At 30.4% G+C, this 11,030-nt stretch overlaps 1 protein-coding gene across 1 annotated transcript in view; it reads right to left on the bottom strand.

Annotated features, from left to right (window-relative positions):
- Positions 1–11,030, bottom strand: part of LOC134827817 (26S proteasome non-ATPase regulatory subunit 1) — a 46,316-nt gene that overhangs the window by 13,446 nt on the left and 21,840 nt on the right. The gene's annotated exons all lie outside the window — the stretch shown is intronic.

Here is an 11,030-nt window from a genome sequence, read left to right as displayed (position 1 = left end):
CGCAAGCAACACATCGGTAACAACTGTAAGAAAATTAATTAAAGCATCTTTCGTCGTTAGGCGTATGTGTGTGAAATTATGCTTGTCTTTTGCGTTAATTGCATCTGACACGGCTTGATTCAATTAAATTTTATTTTTTGACGCTACCAAATTATTGTTATGATAATGAACAAGTAATCCCCGTGTATCATTACACCATTTATTACTTTCGGTAGTGTAATTGTTATCGTGATGAATTACACGCCAACTTGATGGATAAACGATAAAACGAGTTCAATATAAATTAATTAATTTGTAACGTTCGAAACGTTATTGCAAAAAAAAAAATAAATAAAAATGAATAAATTAATTATCGAATTAATCGCCAAATGACGAAACCGTGTGACGTAACATGCCAGTAGCTCAGTTCGGCAATAAAATCTCAAAAGGTCGACCACCAAAATCATAAAACAAATGCCCAAAAAACAAGTGTTTCTAGTCCATAAAATAAATATTTGTGACGGCAATTCCTTTTTTTGAAAATTCAAATTTGACATTTGATGCGCATGACACTTGCGAACAAGAAAAAAGGACGAGAGACATCTGTTTGGTGAATTGTCAGTCACAAAAAAATTTAAAGGATTCTGTTTTATAACGGTGGTTACTTTGTAGAAAAGAGCTAGGCGTCTCCTTTTTCTATACAATTCACTAGAAATATGTTGAAGTTGTTTTTTTACGTTGCAAGTTTCATTCATCTATTGTTTCACAATTAACATTAAATGTTGTTGCTTACCTGAAAAGAGATAAAAATAAACAAAAATTAGTAAGGCGAAAAATTTAATATTTTTATCAGGAATTTGGTGAGGGGGTAGGGCTAAGAAAATATTTTGATTATTTTTTTTTGCTATTTTTAAACGTTTTTTCACGTTCAACGATAATTTTTATATTGAATTAATTTCTATATTGAAATTCAAAATTTATTCAATTTAAGATTTTTTAACAAAAATATTATTTTGGTCACAATTCTTGTAATGTAAAAAATAGTTTGTTTTTGTGTAATTAAAAAAAGAAAACTAAAATTTTTGTAAAAATTGTAAAGTGCAAAAATTTTCCCATTTAGCATATTATTTTAATTTTTTCTCCTGAACTTTTTCGACAAAATCGAGATGGTGATAAAAAAATTAAATAAATAAATTTAATCACCTAAGAAATTTGAAATATTTTTCTGTAAAAAGTTATTTTAGTAACAAAAAAATAACACAGCAAATGTAAATGACACATCCAACTTCCCAGATGAATCATGAACTTTTAATAGTTGCTTAGGTCATGTCAAGTGGAATCAAATGAAAATAAATCATCAAGAGGAAAATAATCACTGTCTAATTTTATTCACAGAGAAAAACAAAATAGACAAAAGTAACCTCATATCGCTCTTTTTTTTACAGCATACGCATGGCACGAGAGATCCGTCTGTCGATTTGATTTTGCACAAAGAAATCCCAAAAGAATTTCGACTAAAAGAAAAAACTCATAAATAACACAAACAAGAGAAAAACAGCACCACAACAACAACAGAAGAAGAAAAAGGATCAAGACTTTTTCCGAACTTTTCACTATGTGTACGTATTATTCTTCTCCACGAAAGAAGAAAAAAAGATAGCCGGTTACGAAACAAAAGTCATCAACAAAACTCAAATAAAACATGAAATATCTCCTACGCCAATTGTTACTCTCTCGCATTCGGTGCCACATACTCGTCATGTGTCCGAGAGATGCCTAATGATCTAAATGAAAAACTTTTCAAAAGATTTTTCCGAAATATCAGCAAATAAACAGGGCATCTGTTTATGTTAAATCTAATTTCCAGTGAAAGGGAAGACAATACGACCCAAAAAACACAAAGGAAACCTGTCCACATTCAAATAATGCTTAATGGGTTAATATGAAAAAAGGTAGATATTGATTTCGGAAATGGAAAAATACCTTTTAAAAGGGTGATCAAATTCCTTTATGTGTGCGAGTAAGTCATTTGATGCGAGTGAGAGATTAGACATCAGCATTTATTTTTATTAAATGATTGAGTGGATGGATGGATGGAGGAAACATTGTTTCGAATCTCGAAATGAAAGAAAATCAAACAAACAAAAAAACAATCAATAACGTTTTTTTTTTGTTCTTGAAAAACGACAATTTGTACACAAAACTTTTTTTCGACTATTATTTCAGCAATGTAAATATTTGGCATCGTCTAAAGTTTTGACTTTTCATTTTTTTTTCTTACAAGAGATTTTCATGCATCCTCCTACACAAAGCAAAGCAAACCGACGAGATGTAAAAACATCCAAGAAATGTCAAGTGCGTGTCACGAACTTTTAAGCTTGACAAACCTGATGGGAGAGACACGATGACAAAATATGTTCAACTTTATTTTATGAAAACGATTTAAAATTGTTTTAAGCAAAAATAAAGCGTTTATCATGGCGAATACATACACAGAATTAAGTTAAAACTTTGATAAATTTCATGGTACATCAGGGTGCTCAAATGTAAATATTTATCTTGAAATACATTTTTTTAAAGAACACAAAACAAAAGATAAATAAAGACAACGTACAAAAATGAGCAAACACTTTACTTGCATGGGTAGATAGGAACATCGTCGTCGTTGTCATTGTCGTCCTCGGTACAAAAAAAACAAAGAAAAAACAAGTTAGGTACTCATTTTATAAAAACGATTTAAAGAGACAAAATGTGATTTACTGCATAACACACAAACACCGAGTGTTTGTATACAACTATGAAAATTCGAGAGACTCGACTAAAAATCTAAAAAAAATTTTTTTTTAAACATAAATTTTTTTGTGTTATTTGGTCATTTTCCCCAAGGACGATACAAAATTTTGGAAAACTCTCTGGACTGATGAGGAGATATTCAAAGGACATCTTGGAGACAAAAATATGAACTTATAAAAATCTGTTCATATGCAAAATTTTATAAATTCAAAATATTTTGTTGTAAAAAAGTGATAAAATTTCTGACTAAACGAGATAAATAAATATTGATTTCAATTTTGAAAGCTTAAATTATTTTTTTTTAATTGCTCAGAAATTAAATCAAAATTTATTAAAAAAAGATCTCAATCATTTCAGAAATTTTGTTTCCTTTGACATCATTGCACTTGGAATGAATTTATTAGTTCCTGTGTCTCGAAGATGCCCTAAATTTTCAGAATTCTCGACGGCTCACATTTTTTTCCAAAATTTTTGGACCGTGTTTGGAACTAAAAATTTATTTAAAATTTTTTTATGGAATTTCAGTCGAGTCTTTCGATTTTTCATCGGAAAACAAGTCAGACGAAAACAAATAGTGCCTAGAAACTTACGTTCTTAAGAGAAAAATATAAAACATGAAAGGAAATGATAAAATAATAATAACAATAATAAAATATTCAAATCACAAACACATGAGAGAGAAAAATAGTCGCCCCTCAACAAAAAGCATCACATGAATTTATCAATGTGAGCGTATTTCGAGTACGTGGAAAATGGATATTATTGAGCATGAGATTTGATTTTTTGTTTGGAAACATGCGAAAAATGACAAAAGAGGACAAAGAAAATATTCAATGAGGTAGATGATGTTGTTGTTGGTTACCGTCAAGCACATGCACACACACATACACCAAGGTAAAAGTATAATTTATATTAAGTAAAACCATGTTCAAGCCCTGATGAATTTTAAACAAGAAACTTTGTTGTTGTTGTTTATTTGTACAACACACATTTTGTTATTTAAATTTTTTGGCACATACAATGTCTTCGACTCAGTCTCGTTTCCCATGTTGGTAGGGCATTCGACAGCATGTTGTTAATGGAACACTAGATAGATAATGTGGTGCATATGCAAAAACAACAAACAAGATTGATGTCCATATAATATTTACAAACGAACACGCGTCGACACAATATAGACTAGTTTTTAATCCTGAATAAATTAAAAGCATGACACTGGATAGCATGAAACACACTAAAACTAAAAGTAAACATTATTTTGATGTAACCTTTATTTATCTGACACATTTTGTCTGTACATATGCGACATTGTTATCATATTCACGTCACACATGCGAGGAGATTTTGCATACCGGAAAAATTTAAGATGGATCCTTTCGACAAAATTTTTGGCACATACACAACAAAGACCTATGCACACGAAACGGAAATTGATGTGAATTTTAAAGTTTCTTAATTACCGAAACCAGGGATTCAAAGTTTTTAAAAGCTCTGGTTTTGCATATTTTTCGTTACAAAAAAAAACTATCATTCGATGGCACGCTCTCAAGAAGAAAGAAGAAGGTAAATATTTCAACTCTATAAAAAATTATAATTATATCTGAACAAATTCAATTAGTTAACTAAGAACTAAACTAATATTCATGCTTGTCGCATTTCATTAAAATATACTTTTTTCATTTACTTTTATGAGATGCTACAGCGTTTCTAAGTTTATTTATTTATTAAAAGTTCAAGAAGCGAAGATATTTTTACTGCATTCTGTAGAAAAAATGCGATATTGCCCTAAGATTAAAGATAGTCAAGTCACGTAGTTTGAAAATATATTAGGTCACGTGGTTTCAAAGTGTTTCAGGTCACGTGGTTTGGATTTTTTTGAGTCACGTAGTTTGATCATATCTTTGGTCACTTGGTTTGAATTTTATTTTCAGGTCACTTGGCTTCATAATTTTTGATGTCACGTTGTTTGAAAACTTCACATGGTTTGAAGATTTTTCTTAGTCACGTGGTTTCAAAAATTTTCAGGTGACACGGTTTGAATTTTTTTTTGTCACGTGGTTTGAAGATATTTTAAGTCACGTGGTTTTAAAATTCTTCTAAGTCACGTGGTTCCAAAATTATCAAGTCACGTGGTTTGAAAATCACGCGGTCAAAATATATAAAGCTAAGTGCTTAAAACGATCATTTGTGAAAAAATCTAAATCCGGTACCATCCTTGGTTGTTTTCCAAACGACAACTTTAAATTTTTTTTTTATCTCGGTTACTCATGTAAAAATGCCAACTTGATTAATCACATCAAAATCAACTGTTGAAATAAATCATAAAATTTTTTGGTCCAGACAAACTCAAGGGGATATCATTACAGACAGATCAAAATGAAATTAAAATTTCAAAAGCTTTTGTGGTAAATCGAAACTGAATAAGTACATCATATAAAATCAATTATTGCAAAAAAATAATACAAAATTCACAATAATCTGGGACGCACTCATGTTTTTACTTTAAAAAAAACGAAATTCAATCAAAATTGGCAAAATAAATATTTACATACATTTTGGAAGCACTTTGTGCTTTTTGCTACTTCCAGTTGAATGGACTGATTTCGATATCATATATAAAACTCGTACTACAGTCATAAGTGCTTTTGTCAATTTTTCCTCGTAGCCCATCGCAGATCAATTTAAAAAGGATGTTGGAAGATTTCTATACATCCAAAACATAAAAAAATGTCTAGAAGAGGAAAAGTAGAAAATGTGAATAGAATTTTTCACGTGAGTGCCTTGTAAGAGGCATGAAATATTTGAGAAATGTCGTATATTCGCATAAATATGTGGAATATTACACCAGAAATATTTTTATAGTCCACACGAACAGATGTTTCGGCATGTCTTGTCAGTCTTTTGTGCGAGATCTCATCCTTTTTTCACACAAACAAATTTTTTGCTTTTGCTTTTGTGAAACAGCTGCCACCGCACAAACGATTCCAGATTGAATTAGATTTTTATGTAAATATTCAATTCATACATATCTCATCAATTACCGCTTGAACGCTTGTTGTAGTGGTTGATTCTTAAATTACCTCGTTTGCGCAGATATTTTAACAAGCAGACCACAATAATATAAAAGTCTCGCGAGTAACATGGAAAGTGAAAAATGATGAAAATTTTCGGGAAAACTCGGAAAATTCAAAAAATGTTTTTCTCCCTTTTCACCATTAAAGATGATATTGAAATGATACGTACGTGACTCGTTTTTGATGATCCCTTTAACACATTCTTCCATCCGATCATTAAAAAGCAAAAATTTCCTTTCGCATTCCAGTGTGTGTGTGTGTGTCACGGAGAAAATTTTAGAGCAGCAACCACTTGTGACACACCACAAAAAAATTAATATAAATACAACATTTGTCACAACTTGATCCGCATCATTTGTTTTATAACTATCTCAACTACTTGCATTTTCATCAATGAATGAATGAATATAGACTCAAGTATGTGTTTGCAAATACAACGGCAGACACGTGAAATCACAACTGTTGCCTCTCTATAGAGTGTTTGCAACATTGTGCGCAAACTCACCACCTTTATTTGGCAAAAAACGAGCCTTTCACATTCTAATGAATTAAAATCGTTTGTCAGTTGTTAAGTAACCGGAATCCTGAATAGTCGCAAATATATTACGAAATACCCGGTTCTCCTATTATAAAATTATAAATATACATTTTTTGACTAATGGATTTGACTTGTGCGTGTAACAGGTGTTCATTCTACACAACTTTAATGAATTATTACAAGAAAGGCGGCAACGATGAATAATTACGACAATAGTACGGCATAAGTGAATTTTTGAATAATAAAAATCTATTAAAATTGAAAAAGAAAATTAATCAAGTGAATGTAATTTAATTTTACAGTTTTTTGCACTTGTTGGTTTTTTTCGTATCGGAAATTAATAAAAAAAAAATGTGCGGCAAAAGCTTTTCATACGAAATAATTGATTGATTTTATTAAAATTTATACAAAAAATAAAACAACAAATTTTCGAAAAATTTCTGTACATTTTAATATAATAATAATACACTACGAAAAATGTCCTTTCATTGTGTATTTCAGTGCTACAACAACTATGTGTTCCATAAATAAACGTATAAATCAATTCAAGTAAAATATTCATAGACTTAAAACGTGGCGTTAAAAACATTTTAAAAAAAATTCATAATTTTTTTTATTTTTAATTATTATTTTTTTTTAATAATTTCGTTAAATTAAGGTATTTGAAATGCATTTTCAGTTATTACATAAAACTCCACAATATCCGCACTTGTGTTTAAAGCTCCATAAATAATTAACTGTTTTTCCGGAATAAAATTAAAAATTAATTTTGCAGCAATGTGTGCTCGGGTGCAATTGCGGTTTTCATCATCGTCATCAAGATGATTTCTGGAAAATAGTTAAAACTGAAACCCAAAATAATTCAATTTTTGGAATATCTCTGGAATATTTATTAGAAACAATAAACTTTCTCTTGCACGTCTAATAAACATTTATCAAGGGGGTTCTCCAGTGTATATTAAAAATCGATTTGTCTGATATTCTTGCAAATATGAATAATAATAAAAATACAATATTTATGGTCATATTGGCAAGTTCAGTGAATTAAATAAAATATACAAACAATGTAGTCGTCTCTCGGATGCGTACGACATGCAGAAATATATTTTTTTATATTTATTTTTTTTATTATGATACGACGTGACACCGATTTTATAATCTAATTCTTTGGAAAGAGTATATTGATCTCTACTCCGATAAATCTGTCTACCAACGCCTGGAGGAAATGAATATATGACAAGGATGAATGCGAATGATAACTTTATATTTATCCACGAGAGAAGGAAAAAGTTGGTACGAGACTACTTTGTCAGCTTAATGTCAATCAGTCATTTTGATATGTTGATCTCTAAGTGCTGAAGATACTGGAGATTTACCTTTTTTTTGTGTAGTTTTTTCTTCGTTTTCACTTGTTTGATGGCAAAGTGTTTTTGGATTTAGCTAATCCCGAAATAATAATCGAAACTTGATCCGACAAACAGGTGTGAAAAGATTCATTGAAGCATTTTATTCGATAACCAACACAAACTTTTGCCAGAAGCCCACCCAAACACACACAATTCACCAAATACGTTTATCTCGTATATCTATTTATCGGTGTAATTTATTATCATTTTTTTTTTCAAATACTGTTACACCTCTTTTCCTTATTATTGGCATTCAATTGAAGAGTAACAACATAAAAAAGGTTGGCTTTTACCTTTTTGGCATTGCATTTTTGTGCGAAACGTATATAACGTCGATTTATATTCCCCGTATCGCATCAAAAAGGGAACCCTAATCAATGTGTCACCTCGTAAATAAATTCAAAAACCGTCATTTACAGCAAAGTATGTGTATTTTTTTATAGTGCAAGATAAGTAGCGTGTCTCCATAGGCAAAAAAGATAAATTTCAATCGTTTATGTGTTCGGTATGTGCTGCCTTGGCTTAATCATAAACCAATTTTTAATCAAGCTAAATCGTGTTTACTACAAGCGAGGTAGCAGAAGTAGATAGATGGGAGTTTAGAAGCCACACACGCCAACACACAAAGGGAAATGATATGTTAAAGGTCTCTCTGTAGTACACAACTTTATCTCCTGTGTCATGATAATCATTTTCATTTTGGTTCCTTTTTGGTTCAACATTACGTTACTGCTTACACACACGTCACACGACATACAAAGAGCTGGATATAAAATATTGATGAGCAGAAATCAAGATGAAAATTCTCTATATGTATCAAATTAAAAAAAAAACGAGATTGAAAAGCATTCGTTGAAGCTAACAGCTTAACCGCATTTCAATTTATAGTTTTTACCGCATTTCGAAGAAAACATTTTTCTATATTTTTTTCGAAACTTTTAATGATTTTTCCGATTTTTTTTTTTGTTTTTTCAAAATTTTCTTGAATTTATTCTAATTTTTAGGAGATTTTTAATTGTTATTCATTTTTCATTATGTTTTCGATACTCTTAAAAAAATTTGTTTTAATAAAAATTTTACTAACTTTCAATATTTTTGATTTTCCACAATTTTTTCGGATTTTTCTAAAGTTTTTCCTTAATTTTTACTTTTCAATGTTCAAGGATTCCTACAAACATTTTTTAGGATTAAAAATGTTTTGATTTTTTTTTTTGGAAAATTTCTAATTTTCTACAGTTATTTCCACGAATTTTCATTATCCACGTCCTCATCTATTTTCCGCGAGAGAAATACCTATTTAAAAATTTTCACAAACTATTTCAATGAATAGTTTATAGTTTAATTTTCAGAATTCAAATTACCTAATGGCAAAAAGGCACATCAGTAGAGACGGACTAAATCATCAGCTCAAACTCACATTTTTTTTTAAAATAAATTTTTAAATGCGGAAAAAATAATAATAAAAGTGAAAATTGTCTCATGGTGTCAAAAGGGACTAAGCGCATTTTTGTAGAAGAAAACTTTTTTGTGTGATAAATGTCTTTAAACTGAACAAAAGCTTTCTTAATAACTTTTCATTATTTTTCATCAAACTTTGACAGACAAGAATATATTTCCTGTTTTTGTTTCCCGAAAAGTATAACAAAAATAGACACGAAATACGATATTTTATATAAAATTAATGTGAAGGCACTGAGATCAATGTCAAACGATGAGAAAAAGGTTGCATGTGGTGTATGGCAGAGTATTTATAAAATGAAAAAGAAAGGAACGTGAGATACATGACTTTGATAAAGTGTGAGACGAGGTAAAATCATGGTAAATGTGGTATTTCTTTGAAAATTTTCGTTACATGGAAAGGGGAATTAGCTGAAAAGTCGTAAATAAATATATTAATCTGGTTTACATTTATTTGAATTATGTCACATATCCGGAGCATTTGTCTACCTTTGTGGTTGCAATTAGATTTATGTATAAGCCATTCGTGTAACGTCATTCATGGAATTGCAAACATTTCCAGCTTTTTGTACAAAATGAATGTTCTTGTTTGTCTTCTTAACTCTTGTACCAACAATATTGTCATTATTATTGTTCTCTAATGAATGTAGTTGTTCTCTGTCTATTCATGTACACTTTTCTGTTTGTTATTGCGCTGAGATATACACTCTACCGCACACCGCACCGGGCTTATATTGAATAAATATTTTTCATTTCCATTCTTTTCTTAGAATTCTATTCTTATCGTCCTTTTTCCACTCCTTCATTCATACATTTTTATTTCTCTTTTTTCCTGCAATCTTTCACTTTTTTTTCCTTCGTAAGCTCCTGTTTCTTGTTCACGTATTGCGGTACTATATTGTATGCCATTATTCAAGTTTGTTTTGAAAAGCACAAAAAATGTTGTTGTTTTCTGTGTTTGTTGTTCTGCGATAGCGCTACATGAGTAATTTTTTATTAAAACATTTTTTTTTACTTGAATTACTTCTTTCTCTCAAGCTGCAATGAAACCCGTGAATGTCGAGCTTTAAAATGATTTTCTCATCATTCTTTTCTTCGCGCAGATTTGATGCTTTACCTGGAAATGCCTTATTTGCACTTATCAAAAAGAAAAGTCGAGTCGACACCCGTCATTAAAAAAGGTTTCTTTTCTGACACGCTACGCTTATTTTCAATTGTCGGTTTTTCTTCTTTTTGCAGTGTGTGCTCTGTTGTCTGTCACGTAAATTAGACCCGAAATTTGTGTCGTACGTTCGTAGTTTACTTAGGAAATAATCGATATTCATTCCCAATTTCTTTGTCGACGTCGTCTTTATTGTGCGAAGAATTATGAGCAACATCCATCAAATAATGGAACAATTAATCAGTGATGAAGATGATGATGATGATATAATTAAAGTAATTTATTTGCCATTCGCTCTTTTTTTGCCATCTTCCGTCTCAGTGACTTTCAACAAACAACGGCAAAGAATAAGGCAACTTGACTTGTAAATCCTGTCTTGACCAAATTTCTACTAGGTAAACAAAATGAAGAAGTTACGTACGGAATAACGTGATCGCGATAAGAAACGCGAACAACCCACCCACACAAATTAAAAACGGTTCGCGAAGGGAATGTTTTGAAAGAAAAAAAAAAGATGGGAAGAAGGCAAAGAATGAAAGATTAGCATAAAAATTAGAGTCAAATCTTACGTTACCCCACGTAATTTTTTATACAGGTGTCAAAAAGGTGTATTAATTTCT

Source organism: Culicoides brevitarsis, chromosome 1, assembly GCF_036172545.1.
Source record: "Culicoides brevitarsis isolate CSIRO-B50_1 chromosome 1, AGI_CSIRO_Cbre_v1, whole genome shotgun sequence".
Taxonomy (NCBI): domain Eukaryota; kingdom Metazoa; phylum Arthropoda; class Insecta; order Diptera; family Ceratopogonidae; genus Culicoides; species Culicoides brevitarsis.
This window is presented reverse-complemented; position numbering and strand designations above follow the sequence as displayed.